Below are 9,596 nucleotides of genomic sequence, written 5' to 3'. Positions count from 1 at the left end.
ATTATTGCAGATTAACAGCTATATTTATAGTGTATCTCAGAAATATAGTTTTTTGTTTGACATTACAGAAGATTTTGAAATAAAAAGGAAGATAATCTTAAGATATACTGTTGTATTTTAAAGATATTAAAAATTAATGTTTTAAAATTTTGCCAACGTTTTTATTGGAATAAAAATTCAAGAATTGAAATTCTTAGTCAAAAATCATAAAAATTAAATTGTCATGCCTAAATTTAATTATATTCTTATAAAGTATGATTTCTTTAAAAGTTGAAAATATTGCTTGAATAGTAATATAGAATATACACTTGTTGAAGATTTCTTTAGCTCATTGCTAATGTAAACAAAACACTATACTGATTTCTAAGGCAAAAATACCAAATATCACTAATTCAGGTCTCACAAATGTGTTCTTTATTGCTGATTTTTGGGCCTCACCTGGTGGTTGTTAGGGGTTACACCTGGCTCTGCATTGAGAATTTACTACTGGCAAATCAGGGGACCATATGAGATGCCAGGAATCTAGACCAGGTTGGTTGCATATAATACTAATACCCTATCCAGGTGTCGGCAACCTGCGGCTCCGGAGCCGCATGCGGCTCTTTTGAAGGCTTGCCGCGGCTCCGGAGCCGATGTCATAAAAAAAAAATACTGCTTTAATCTCAGCTCCGCTTCTCTCCGCTATATCTATAGCAGTGAGGCGGAGCTGAGGAGCGGAGCCAATGGAGGCAGCCGTACCTGGTGACGTATATAGCATTAAGGTAAGAAACAATATATGCAGTGTTATATTTGTTTTAAATGTTGCAATGGTTTTGCGGCTCCCAGTTTCCTTCGGAAACGGGTCCAAGTGGCTCTTTATGTCTGAAAGGTTGCAGACCCCTGTATGCACTGTGCCTCCAAAATTTGTTATTTTAAGTCAGCCTAAAGTATTGTCTAACTAACTTGCTTGCACAACTATGAAAACATACAACAAATATTCTAGTTTAACCTGGGAAATGAAAGAAAGCTAGTCACATTTTATCTTCATGTATAGCTATAGCACGTGATATTAATTAGAGCATGCAATTATAAGCTCCCTTGCTGAAGTTAACACATATAGTGAGCCATATAGTGAACTACTGCTCCATTCAGAAAATTAACTGAAAAGATCATAAAGAGATTAAGCAGAATTTTTAATATCATATATTTTCCAGATAACATTTTCAAAGGCTCAGGAATTCATCTCAACAAATATTACAAATAAGATCTATAAATTTTGAATAAAATCTTTCTCAAGGCTTGCAAAAGGCAATGAGATTTCTGGTCTGCCAAAGAAAGACATTATTTATAGTCTATAAGCTCTAGAATGTACATCAGACCAATTTTTTTAGACTGTTTTATGAGCATAGGTTTCAGTTGTGAAATACAATCTTTATTCTTTCATGGTGAACTTGTCAGGACTGATGAAAGAAGATTTATTTTCATATACAACACTTCCAGGTATGATCTTGGTTGCACAATCAATTTTCCAATATGTCCTTGTAAAAGGAAGAAACCTATCGAACAAGTACAATTAATTATAATGCCATAAAATAAAGATAAAAAAAAAACCAGGACAGTGTTTCTGAATTTTGGAACCCAATGGAGAATTAGTAGTTAAATAGTGTTCATTACAATTTGCAGAAGCATTGTCTACTAAATTGACACATCAGGAAAGAATAAGAAAGGTGTATACTTTCATGGGCACAAACAGAAAATATGAACATAAACATTAATATAAAATCATTTTTTCTCACCTATTTTGATATTAAATTATTTGGTCAGCTGTCTTTTTTTTGTATACATTTTTTTTCTGAGGACTAAAAAGAGGAGTGAAAATGCTGACTTCTTGGGGCTAGAGCAATAGCACAGCTGTAGGGCATTTACCTAGCATGCGACTGACCCAGGATGAACCTGAGTTCAATCCCAGTGTCCCATATGATTCCCTGAGCCAGGAGCAACCCCCTCAGCATCACCACATGTGCCCCCTCCAAAAAAAAGAAAGAAAAAAGAAAATGCCAACTATTTTGGGATGGTGATACTTTACATTTTATACTATCTCTATACACTTTATACCATTTACATGTGTACTTTGAAATATTAAACATTTAGCATACATAACATATTATATATTCATTTTATAATACTGTATAAGATGTTGACATTAAAAACATATTCCATTTATTTCCTAACAATTTTGTATTTCAAAAGTCCTGGTGGAGGGCTCAGCTACAGTGTATAGCACATGCTTGCATCTGTGAAGCTCTAATTTAATCCCTGGCACCATAAAACAAAACAAATAACTCTTCCCATCCCCACCTTCCCTGGTAACACAACAAAAATGACAACAACACTGATAAAAAGAAAGTTCTTGTGGACTCAATTAGGTTTAGAGCTAAGGATCCTATAATGCTGTATTTCTTAGGATGTGGACACTGGGCTCATTTAGATTTTTACACCATGTACATCCATACACACACTTCCTCTAGGCCTCCTTTAGAGTCATTACTGGGCCCTACTCTGCTTCTGAATACTTTCTGCATTTATTACATGGCTTCTTCCACCTTTGAAGTAGCAACAGTGAGTTTAATTCTTTGTAATTAATTTACTCTGACTTTCCTTTCCCTAACAGTTCAAAAGTTTCTTTTAAAGAACTTCTATATTGTTGGATAGTACACTTGATATGCACGTGACTAACTTAGATTTGATCCCTGGAACTCCATATAAAATAATTTTTTGTTATTGTTGTTTTGTTTTGTTTTGGGGTCACACCCAGCAGCGCTCAGGGGTTACTCCTGGCTCTACGCTCAGAAATCGCTCCTGGCAGGCTCGGGGGACCATATGGGATGCCAGTCGAATCACCGTCCTTCTGCATGCAAGGCAAACACACTGCCTTCATGCTATCTCTCCGGCCCAAAATAGAGTAAGTATTAAGCAGCACAGAACCAGAATTAACAACTAAAAGTCTCTATAAAACAAATAAAAAATGAAAGCAAATAAAGTTCTTCTATAATTATAATATGCCTAAATAAATATTCTCCTGTTTCAGTCCATCAAATTTGTAATTTTAATTACCCCTAAAATTTCATTTATTCTATTATGAGACATAACAATAAATCTGAAAAACCATCATATTGACTTTCCTGGAGTCATGGAGGAAAATCTTGGGATGTGGAGGAATTGGGAGAGTATTCTGGCAATCACAAGGGTCTAAAACTTTATCTGAAGGCAGAAATTTCAACATAAAGAAGAAATTAGAAAACACCCAATGATATGATTGAAAGCTGTGATTGATTTTTTATAAAAAGTAAAATTTAAGAGAGTAAGTCTTCAGTTAAGGTGTCAAAGTGTCATTAACTATTTCATATGGATTTGATACATGTTTCATATAATAAAAATAGCATTCTGTAGACCGTGTGGAAACTTCAAGGTTTTCCTTTAAAATATAAACATTGAGTGCTCACTTCGGCAGCACATATACTAAAATTGGAACGAAACAGAGAAGATTAGCATGGCCCCTGCGCAAGGATGACACACAAATTCGTGAAGCATTCCATATTTTTATGGAATATCATGCAGCCTTCATGAGAGATGAAGTCATGAAATTTTCCTATACAAGAATGTACATGGAATCTATTATGCTGAGTGAAATAAATCAGAGGGAGAGAGATAGACACAGAATAGTCTCACTCATCTATGGGTTTTGAGACAAATAAAAGATATTTTTGTAATAATTCTCAGAGACAATAGAGATGAGGCCTGAAAGGTCCAGCTCCAGTATAAAGCTCACTAAAAAGAGTGGTGAGTGCAGTTAGAGAAATAACTACACTGACAACTATCAATAACAATGTGAATGAATGAGGAAGTAGAAAGCCTGTCTCAAACACAGGCAGGGGTGGGTGGGCAAGGAGGTGTGAGATTTGGAGCATTGGTGTTGGGAGGTGTTCTTTATATGACTGAAACCCAACTACAACCATGTTTGTAATCAAATTATATAAATAAATATATTAATAAAGGAAAAAAGGAAAGTGTAAAAAATATATAAACATTGAAATGTTTTTTTTTATTAATGGGAGTTCCCTCCTTTCAAAAAATAATTGTGTGTTTGGGGGTGGAAAGATAGTGCAATGATTAGGGTTACCTTGTGTGGAACTGACCTTGATTCAATCACTAGCCCCACATATGATCCACTGAGCAGTGACAGAAGTGATCCTTGAGCACATAGCCAGAAATAAACACTGAGCACTGTCAGGTATGGACAAAAACAAATAAACAGCAATGTAAAAACAAATTGAGTAATTTGTTTGTTGGTTTCTGAGCCACACCCCAGCACTCAGGAGTTGCCCCTGACTCTGCACTAAGAAATCACTCCTGACAGTCTCAAAGGGACATATGGGATGCAGGGATTTGAACCTGAATCAGTTTCGTGAAAGGCAAACACTTTACCTGCTGTGCTATAACTCCAGCCCCTAAAATTGAGTAATTTTAAGATGTACAACATAAATTGATACATGTATATGTCTCAAAGTATTACATCAATAAAGTTAGTTTGCTTATCCATTACTTCTACACTTTTGTCACTGATTATAAAATTAACTATAATCACCAGGCTACATATGTGATTATCACCATATTTTCATCTTATAAATGCAAGTTCATTCCCCTTAATCAACAACTCCTTATTTCTTCCATCTTTTCAGTTCTGGAAACCACTATTCTACTCTAAGAATTAGGTTTTGTCCGAACTGCTATGTAGTAAGTGATACAGTTTAAGATTATAACATTATGATTCATATTGGTATATATTGAAAAATTATCACATAATTGTTGTTAAGATCCAAAGTTTGACAAGTTTTAGTTTATACAAATACAAAGACAAAATAGTATCATCTTTCTCAAAACTTCTCTGAATTTGAGGTCTTTTGTGGTTTTCATATAAACTTTAGTATAATTTTTTTATCTTTCTACTGAAAAAGGCAAATGAAATCTCAAAAGGAATCACAAATATTTTATAGGTAGTTTGGGATAATATGTAAATTTTAATAATATTAATTGTTCTTCACAAATCTAGGATATTTTCCATTAATTTACTTTCTTTGACTTATTTTTCTTCATTTCTAATATGCGTGTGTCCAATGTTCAAATATTCATTTGTTGATGAGAAGAAAATAAACATAAAACCAAAAAATTTCCTATTGACCACTATCTGTGAAATTTACATTTGGCCTGAGTGTGACCATTTCCCTAGGTACTCTGATTTTTTTTTTTACCACATCCTATAGATAAGCACATTAAGATCATTGGTTTATCTGTCTTGATCCAGTCAAGCAGTCAAGCGTGTGTGCAAGTGTTTTCATGTGACTATGGTTGAAATAGGAAGACATTCTGTGCAGTGTTTGGTCCCACCTTTCAACCCAGATCTGCTGTACAGGTCCCAGTTAAGTGCAATTCTAAACTGGCATGAGTAGATTTAAATTAATTAACAAAAATTGTTTAATCTTAGAAGCATTTTTACAGTCTTTATTTGGAAGTTTTGTGCTTTTGCGATCAGAAATATGCTATAGGTTATAACAGTGAGCACATAATAAAATGATTTCCTTGTAGTGCCTTCTTAAGGTTTCCATGTCTTGTTTTTTGTTTTGTTTTTTTTTTGTTTGCTTTTTTGTTGTTGTTTGTTTGTTTTGCGGGGTCACACCCAGCAGTGCTCAGGGATTCCTCCTGGCTCTCCACTCAGGAATCGCTCCTGGTAGGCTCGGGTAACCATATGGAATGCCGGGACTCGAACCACATCCTTCTGCATGCAAGGCAAATACACTACCTCCATGCTATCTCTCCAGCCCAAGGTTTTCATTTCTAAGAGAGTAAGATATTCAATGAGGAGTTAGTATTTATATAGGGAAGACTTTTGAATGTTACAAATAAATTGCTTCTTCACAACTTTACATTCACAAGTTAGTATCCAAAAATTATATTTTTAGAGAATTTGGCATCATTAACATATTAACAGAGATTGGCTTAGGGGGTGGAGTTTGATCTGGGGGGTGGCAGATAGCTGCTCAGTTATACTCAGGCTGTCACTGGCAATTTCATAGCCCCTGCGCGAACATATACTCCTCCCAAAACCATCAGTACCCCAGATTTACCCTTCTTAACTTCAGTAACACACAGTTCTAATCTCAGACCAAAGACATACAGTGGATCTAACAATCCCAGAACTACTTAGAAGGACATAAATTGAACACATATTGAACACATATATCTTTTGAATATTTTATGTGTATTTTCTTTAACAGCTGTAAATCTCTATATATTCTTCTACCATGATGTTTCTATCCACTTTTCATCTTGTCTTTTCTTTGTAAGCTGTTCAGTAAGGATTGTTGGTGGAACTGTCCCTCAGTTTAATGCCTATGATTGAACTATGTCATGGAAATTGCTGGTCTTGTTCCTATTGCCTCCAGATGAGCCGATAACGCTTCATGGCATTGATCCTTGTTTGCATAGACACATTAAAATGGGAAAACACTATACATACAGATAAGTTCTTATCTAATAAATCTCAGTACAATGTACCTTACACCCTGAACATTGATATAATGACCTGGCACAGGCCTCAGAAGAATGGGCATCCTCCATTCACGCCGGAACCAGGCAAGCTATCTACGAAACATCCAAGGTCTTTTATAGCAACAGCTGGAAGCAGTCCTCTACCAGGAAAGACACTACCAAGCGTCTGACATCGACCTCCTAAAAAGAGACTTCCGTTTACACTGAGAAGAGTTGACAACAACAATGACCTGCTCTACAGGACATGGTTCTCTCTAGTGCCCCTTAAGTGTGAGGTGAAACGAGAGGATGCTCTGCACCATCCTGACTGCAATATGGGATATGCAGACTCCAGGATCTTTAATACAGAAGCATGATACCAACAACAGAGACTATGTGAGGAATGGAGGTGTATTGCCACTACAGACGATGACTTGGATTGGACAAACTAGTTTGCCTGGAGCCTAGAGTCAGTCTTGTGCCAGGAAACTTCAGGGGTAGGGTCTCCTTGTATTTAGACCATAATTTTTCTTTCCATGTCCCTTATATTTTGGTGGGCCTATGCAAACAAATGCTACTCTAACACCATTTTCTACTATGTTCCCTTGACTCCAATCCTTAAGAAAAACAACTCACTAAAATTTTTGAGGTTAACTTAAACTAGTAAGCATGTGCATGGAACTAGATAAATGTACTTTGCCCTCAATGTTTAAGGAGTTACATAAGTCTAATGTCTTTAGATTATATTGTGTGCTGCTAAGAAATAGTATGTACTACAACTGGGGATTTGAGGGACAAAGTAATTGTATTGTACATGGGTTCAGTTTTGTTTTTCTTAATGTTCTTTGCCTGAAAGTTCAAGGCTGGGATATCATCTATGGGACTACCGAGAATTCTGTTTATGGGTGATTGTGCTTCCACTGTAACTTTACCCTGTCCTCTTTCTTTGCATCTTTGTTGTCATAATTAAAATAAAAATAAAAAAACATATTAACATGAGTATTTTCACATATTTCACATTATTCCCAAATATCTCACCAAATACAAGGTTCCAAGTAAAGATTCCTACCTCATTCCTTAGTCACAGATTTCTTGATCCATCCTTGGTTTAGCCACTCACACACACCATTAAAGAGAAAAAAATAAAAACTACTAAAGACTTAGTTACACTCCTTTCCATTTTAGTATTTATTTATTTAGTATTTAGTATTTCAATGATACTAAAACATGTTTTATTTTTAAAAACATCCTGTAATAACAATTTCTGTTCTGGAATAGCTCCTTTGCTAAAAAGGAAGAGCTGTTTTTCTTCAAAACTTCTGTTTTGTCATACTTTATTCTTTTCTTGTCTGTATCTTTTATTTTTTTAATTTCCAGTTGCATTAGCCTTTCATGGATCCACAAAATATTAAATGTCCTTCATAGGAGTAGAGCAAATACTCTTCCATTATTTATTGTGGCCTCAATTTTGAAATGCGTATATAGAATTAAGAATCCACAGGTAACTGTTGCTACTAAAAAAAAATTATTTTCAAAGTTGATGAGATTACTTTTCATTAAGAGTGTCAATAGTAGTGCCAACACCACTTGCTGAAGAGGATTTTCTTGCTCCATTTAGGATTTCTTGCCCCTTTATCAAAAATTAAATGACTGTATGTCTGGGGAACATTCTCTGAGTACTCAAACCTATTCCACTGATCTGAGGATCTGTCTTTATTCCAATACTATGCTATTTTGATCATAATTGCTTTGTAATAATTTAAAATTGGGGAAAGTAATGCCTCCTATATTTCTTTTCCCAAAGATTGCTTTAGCTATTCTGTGGATGTTTATTGTTCCAAATAAATTTCAGAAGTGTTTGATCCACTTCTTTAAAGAATGCCATGGGTATCTTTAGAGGGATCGCATTAAATCTGTACAATGCTTTGGGGAGTATTGCTATTTTAATGATGTTAATCCTGACAATCCATGAGCAGGGTATGTGTTTCCATTTCTGTTTGTTTTCTTATTTCTTGAAGCAGGGTTTTATAGTTTTCTTTGTATAGGTCCTTCATGTCTTTAGTCAAGTTGACTTCAAGATATTTGAGTTTGTGTGACACTAATGTGAATGGGGTTGTTGTCTTAATGTCCATTTCTTCCCTATCATTATTGGTATATAAAAAAGCCATTGATTTTTCTGTGTTAATTTTGTAGCCTGCCACTTTGCTATATGAATCTATTGTTTCCAGAAGCTTTTTGGTAGTGTCTTTAGGGTTTTCTAAGTAGAGTATCATGTCATCTGCAAACAGTGAGAGCTTGACTTCATTCTTTTCTTTCTGGATTCCCTTAATATCTTTTACTTGCTTAATCGATATAGCAAGTACTTCCAGTACTATATTAAATAGGAGTGGTGAGAGAGGACAGCCTTATCTTGTACTAGATTTTAGAGGAAAGGCTTTTAGTTTTTCTCTATTAAGAATAATATTTGACATTAGCTTGTGGTAGATGGCCTTGACTATATTGAGAAAAGTTCCTTTCACTCCCATCTAAGATATTCACTGAAAGATGAATGTAATCATAGACAATATTCAAATAAATGAGTCTATGTTGCTAAAATACCTATGGATATTAAAATATTTAATAATATTTTACATATTAAAATATTATTTTTTGCTGTTTTTCAATAATTTTAAAGTATAAAATTAAAGCTAGAGAAATAATATAGGGTTTGATGTTCCTGCCTTATAGCCAACCCAAGTGGTATTCCCAGCTTCATATGGTCCCCCACAATCATCACAGAGATAGAGGCCGAGAGAACCAGAAGGAGTAGAGAAGTAGCTGCTAGAAAAAGGCTCAGTATAGAGGTCCGGTGAGGAGGTGTACTTGGCGGTGGGGACTGTGAAATAAAGCTGGGTAAATCCTGGAACTTCATTTGACTGTTTTGTGAAACTCTGCCCTCACCCTGCAACCTTCAGACCAGCCAGACCATAGGGGCTGGGGGAGCCAGGTCAAGGAGCCCAGAAGGCCTCACCATCCCTCTACCAACAATAGGA

At 35.3% G+C, this 9,596-nt stretch overlaps 1 non-coding gene across 1 annotated transcript; it reads left to right on the top strand.

The window, feature by feature from the left end:
* The first annotated feature begins 3,474 nt into the window (after nt 1-3,474).
* Nucleotides 3,475-3,581, top strand: LOC126010428 (U6 spliceosomal RNA). Its single transcript, XR_007496458.1, has one exon. It is a non-coding gene; the product is annotated as a U6 spliceosomal RNA (small nuclear RNA).
* Nucleotides 3,582-9,596: the final 6,015 nt, after the last annotated feature.

The sequence above is a fragment of the Suncus etruscus genome, chromosome 5 (genome assembly GCF_024139225.1).
Source record: "Suncus etruscus isolate mSunEtr1 chromosome 5, mSunEtr1.pri.cur, whole genome shotgun sequence".
NCBI classification, from domain to species: domain Eukaryota; kingdom Metazoa; phylum Chordata; class Mammalia; order Eulipotyphla; family Soricidae; genus Suncus; species Suncus etruscus.
This window is presented reverse-complemented; position numbering and strand designations above follow the sequence as displayed.